Here is a 6,160-nt window from a genome sequence, read left to right as displayed (position 1 = left end):
GTGCATTGCCCCAGCCCAGCATTTGATCCTATTATGTGTAACAGTTAATATGTGCACCAGACCATGCTTTGTGATGACTTCTGTGCTGTAATGTGTGCGGTTCAGGGCGCTCTACATCTGGGTCATCCATAGAGTCTCCTGTGGCTAATTCTAGTTGGAGCGACGTTAGAATTACAATCCATGGGTTAGAAATTGGATATTTCCATAAACCTAGGGTATCTTCCCTATAAAGGGCAGTTCCCTCCACATTGGCCCAGTTCAGCATGGATTAAGTCCAGGCTTGTAGAGTAGGGGGGTCTACTGCTTTCCAGCGTCTTGTGATAAGCCTCTTGACTACCACCAATCCTAGATCTAAAAATCTGGAAGTGGCTCTGTGTTTCTTTTCCCTGACAAATATCCCTGTGATACAGGCTTCCCATGTATCAGGGAGTTCCCTGCCAGTGCATGTGGACAAAAGCTGTATCACTCCCCTCCAGTAAATAAGTAGTTTGGGGCACGACCAGCGCATATGTATAAAGTCTGCGTCAATTAACTTACAGCTCGGGCAGCAAGCATCTGTCTTGTGGAAGTACCTATTAATTTTGTCCGGGGGGAGGTATGGTAAGTGAACTATATATAATTGGATCAGGAGGAACCAGGCATGGCCGGGGCAAGATGGCGGCCGGACTATCGGCCGGGCGAGCTGGCTAGTGACACTCTCGCCTGGTTGACTCACCAGTCTGCTTTTGTAATGAATACTGATGCTTTTTTAATAGCGGGACTCAGATTATCGAACTTTGCAACATTACCTCCGTGTTTCGGAAAGAGATTTTCACCGTAACGGAATGCTTTGGCGCTTCCTCATCTCAAGGAACCAACTCACCTGCTGGATTCTCTCCCGGCAGGCAGGATCCTCCGCGCGTTGCTCCGACAGCTCTGGCAGCGGCGTCTTTCCGCTGCGACTTTTTGTTTCTCAGCGCGAGGATATGCCGCCAGAGGGGAAGAGCACTGTTACGGCTCCCGTTATCACTGGACGCGCTTCGCTCATCCGAGGGGGCAGCCCCTTGAAGGTAAATACTGAGGAGGAACTTGCAGTGACGTCGCCGATTTCGGGAGCAACCAACCTTGAGGAAACAAGGCAAGTTTCTGTAGAGACGCTGTTTCCAGCCATAGCGAAGTCAAAGCACACAGTTCCTACCATGTTCAAAAAATTGGCAGCTAAGAACAAGACGCCACAGCCACCTATTAAGGCTAAAAAAGGTCAGTCTGCTATTGTAACTCCTGCTGCAGCTGAATCTTTAAAACTCCCAGCAAAGTCAGTTTTAGATAAAATGGATGCTGGCCTTTCTCCTCCTCTCCTGAGCTCATTAATGTCTGCTGGTTCCCCTAGTAGCAAGGGGGGGTCTGCAAATAATGCTGCAATGCTGATTGAAGGAGGGAAGTACATTAACGTTGAGCCTGGAGCTATTATTGAAAATGTAGTCCGTGTGCTACAAACTAGTGGAACTCTGGGAACTGTAGTTTCAGCTTTGGCTACTGGGACTATAGCAAACTCTGCTGAGTTAGGGGAAGGCCAGCCACTATTGTTACAGCTAAATAATACCACGCCAGACAGGAGGTCGCGACCAACTCAGCAGGTGGCAGGTTCAAGCTCAAATGGGGATCCTGAAGGTGGTGATGAATTCTATTCTCTCTCTGATCATACAGGCTCATCTGAGGAAGATTTTGGGGAGGATAAGGACTGGACAGATGAAGACAGTGAGCTGGGGGATTGGCGAACCAGAGAAGCACTGAACTCATTACCTGGGCGTAGTACAGTTCGTAAGGTAGCCAGAGAACAGGGGGCCCAGACATCCTGTCCCGATGCAGGATCATTAGCCTGGGATTATTCCTACTCCATGCAGCCTGGTATGGAGGGTGATACCACTGAGGTAGGGAACTCGAATGGAGCCAATCTTTCCCATGCTCATCCCGGCGAGATGACACTGGCGGTTATCTATCAGACCATTATGGCCCACCGCGAAGAAACTCGGCTAGAAAGCGCTTGCACTCAGGGTGCATGTCGCAGGGTACAAAATTCTATCCGCAGAGTAGCAAAGACATGCTCAGATATTACCTCTAGAATTGGGGAAGCGGAAGCAAGGATTTCTACTCTTGAAGATGACATGGCTACCCAGAGAGGAATTACAGACCTCATAAAGAACCAAAGAGAAGATATTGTTTGGAAGCTCACGGACCTTTAAAACAGAGCTCGGAGGAACAACCTAAGAATTTTAGGAGTCCAAGAAGGGATTGAAGGGTCGGACATTAGGCAGTTTGTGGTTGAACTGTTTAGTGAAGCATTCCCCGAGGTCAAACAATGGGACTGGCAAACTGAAATTCAGCGTGCTCACCGCTTTCCATTTATGCAAAAGAAGCGTACTGGCCAAATAGAAGACAAACCTCGCGCCATCCTCATTAGTTTAAATAATTTTTTGGCCAGGGAGAAGATCTATGATCTGGCTCGGCCCGATAGGAAGCGGAGGGGCAAGGGGTGTGAGTTTTTCGTTAGACCCGATTTGTGTCCGGCTACGGTTGAGCGGAGGTGGCAGCTCCGCCAGCTAATAACACCGTTTCAGTCTAAGGGAGCTCAAGCTTTCTTGCTCTTACCGTCTAAATTGAAAATTATCTATCAGGGCCAAACCAGATTCTTTGTCTCTGAAATTCAGGCTCAAGACTTTTTGAACTCACTTTAGAGGGGTAATGTTGCTTTTTTGCTTTGTCATTTTTTTTCTTTTCTTTGGATCTTTAATATGTATTGTGCAGGGGGGTGTTGTTTGTGAGTAGAGAGGCGTATGAATGTTGTTTTTTCCTTTTTGTGGCTCTTTTTTTCTCTCTTCTCTCTTCTCTTCTCAGGACTGTACCCCCTATTGTTATTAGCAGCCTGGTGAGGATACTGGGGGATCTTGTGTTCAATCCAGCTCCTCCATCACAAGGACCTAGGTCCTAGTGCCACACGCAGGGGGTGGAGGTTTGGGGGGGCCTCAGGTGGGTGGGATCGGGGAGGGTGGCGTGGGGGTGGGGCTCCGGGGTGGGGGGTTGGTTCTAAAATTAAAAAATTGCTTGAATGTTTACGATAATCGTGGCATTTCTGTAGGCTTTTGCATTGATATGGCATGCCTAAGGCTAGAAGGGTGGTTTAAAGTTGTTTTGTATGTACTTGGTGGGTTTGGTTCTATATGGGAAATAGATGGCACAGGGTAAGATTTGCTTAGCCTCCTGGAATATATGTGGGCTCAATGACGCCAAAAAAAGGGCACTGCTCTCAAAAATTGTCCCGGTTTTGCACATTGACTTACTCTGTTTGCAAGAGACTCATGTCCCTTGGAATGATCGGGACCTTCTCAGAATTCCAGGGTTTGATTTAGTTGGATGTTCCCATCAGACATCTAAGATTAGAGGAGTAGCAATTCTAATGAGAAGGGGGGTTGTGCAGGCAGGAAAACCTGCCAAGATAATTCCGGGAGATGGGCTATTACAGAGTTGATAATTAATGGTAGACCCTTAACAGTATGCACGGTCTATGGCTCAAATTTAGATGACCCTGACGTTTTTCACCACTTGAATTTAGAGCTGGCATTATACTATCATCCGATTTGCCTGTGTGGTGACATGAATATCAATCTACCTGCAGACTTCAATATATTGTGTGATCTAGGATATGGGGGTAAGAAGCCTAGGGTATTTAGTGCAATTCAAGCTCTGACTCAAGAGCATTGTCTGACTGATCTCTAGTCCTACCATAACAAGAATCAAGACGGCTTCACGTATTACTCGGCCCCCCATAATAAAATGGTCCGGCTGGATTATTTTTTTATGACGGATCAGTTAGCTGGTGATTCCTTCATTTCAGCCCCTCCAAGAATTTTATCAGACCACAATCCCCTGATTGTTGAATGCCCGTTTTCCCAAATCCTTGCCCTCCAAGGATCTGGACATTTGAAAGGAGGCTTTTAATGGAGCAGTCCTATTTAGACCATATGAGGATGTGGATATCTGAGCTTATGAATATTAATAGGGGGACAGCTTCTGGCACCACTGTTCGGGACACATTTAAGGCTGCTGTTCGCGGAGAGACGAAGAACTTTTCTGCTTTTCGGCGTAAGATGATCCAAGAACAAACCATTAGTCGCATGGAAGAGCTCAGATTAGCTGAAGTCCAGTTAATAGATGCTATTAAGGATGGACAAGATATAGCTGAAAGCCAGGCATTGGTTGCCAGGACTAGGGCTAGTGTGCTGGAGTTCTTTGGCCAGGACCTTGCTGCCAAATTTTTGCAGTTTCGTACTGAGATGTTTGAGTTGGGTGAAAAATCTGGCAGGGTTCTGGCCAAACGACTCCAGCAGAGGAATTTGGCTAATCGTATTACCAAGATACAAGATCATTTAGGCCGGGTTCAGGATACACCAGAGGGGGTTATAGGAGTGTTTTGAAATTTTTATCACGCATTATACACTGAGGATAATGTTGGCATAGATATAGAGGTGGAAGCAGGGACCTTTTTTCGGGATATTAATACCCTCCATCTCACATCTCAGCAAAATGAAGTTCTTTCTGCTCCTATAGAATGGGAAGAGGCCGAGCTTGCGATTAACTCTTTAGCCAACGGAAAGGCTGTCGGTCCAGATGCAATTCCTTTGGAATTTTATAAGCTGTTTCGTGCAGAGGTTCGGCAGGATTTTCTGTCGGTTCTAAGAGATGCACAGCACGGCTCCATCCCGGACTCCTGGCGCCAGACTAATATCATTCTTTTTAAGAAAAAAGTCGGAGCTTGACCCTTCCTCATATCGTCCCATTTCACTTATAAATACTGATAGCAAAATTTATGCTAAAATCTTATCCACTAGGTTAGCTTTGGTCATTACTCCTCTGGTATCACTGTGTCAGCACGGGTTTATCCCGGGTAGGGATACGGCAGATCATATCCGCCGAGCTATTGCATTAATGGACTGGGCACAGGTCACTGGCTCTCCCATCGGTTTGATCCTGTTGGACGCCGAGAAGGCGTTCGACAGGGTCGCCTGGGGATTCTTATGGGCGGTTCTTCGATGGAAGGGTTTTAGCTCTGAATTTATTCTTGCGATTCAATCACTGTATATTGCTCCAGTAGCTACCCTATCTATATCTGTGTTAGTAGCAAATTCATTTAGTATTAGCAGGGGTACTCGGCAGGGGTGTCCCTTCTCGCCTTTGCTTTTTGCCCTATATATTGATCCTTTTTTAAACAAAATTGAACACTCATCAGATATTGTGCCGGGTAGGCCTACGCGGACGACATCGTTGTACTGACCAATGATGTTGCATCGACCTTCCCTGCTTTACAGACAGTGTGAACCATTGCAGTTGGAGCACCATATAGTAGTTTGACCAGGCTTAAAAAGTATGGTCCAAATCCATATCTCTGGAGTGCCTCAAACATATATATGGCCACTCAACCGTGTCAAAGGCTTTTCTAGGTCCAACACTAGACAGCCCATCTCTGGCCAGTCACCTGTGGAGTTCCTCATCACCCGAAACCACCTACATATGTTGAGCGAAGTGTTACGAGTCGGTACGAACCCATTCTGGTCTGTATGAATGGGATGTGGAGTGACTGGTGCTAGCCGTCCTGCCAGGACTCCTGCTAGTATTTTATAGTCCACCTTAAATAACACCAAGGGTCAGTATTCACCTGTATATGTGGGATCTCTATCTGATTTCAAGAGGGTGATTAGTGTGGCTTCAGTAAGGGAGACTGGGAGGCACGTAGATTGCAATGCCTCCGTGTACACTTGTTGCAGCTGTGGCGTCAAGATAACAGCATGTTTTATAGAACTCTGGCGGAAAGCCATCTGGGCCCGGAACTTTCCCAGAAGCTAAGACATGCATTGTGCCACATATTTCCTCCTGTGTGAGTGGGGCTTCTAGTTCCATGTATTACTCAGGTGTGAGTTTGGAGAAGCCAAGGCTGTCTAGGAAGATGCATATGTCTCTCTCAGATGCTTCCAGTGTTGACTGGTATAATTGTATGAAATGCATGGCCAGCTCGTTGCGAATTTCATGTTGCTTATAATTGTGCCCTCAATCCTGCGATCTGAGCGCTGTGATAGAGCCTGATGAGTGGTCTTGTGTGATCAGCCAAGCAAGAAGAGGCCCAGAGTAA

Source organism: Triturus cristatus, chromosome 2_1 (genome assembly GCF_964204655.1).
Source record: "Triturus cristatus chromosome 2_1, aTriCri1.1, whole genome shotgun sequence".
In the NCBI taxonomy this organism is placed as follows: domain Eukaryota; kingdom Metazoa; phylum Chordata; class Amphibia; order Caudata; family Salamandridae; genus Triturus; species Triturus cristatus.
The sequence above is the reverse complement of the archived record's forward strand: the minus strand, read 5'-3'. Positions refer to the sequence as shown.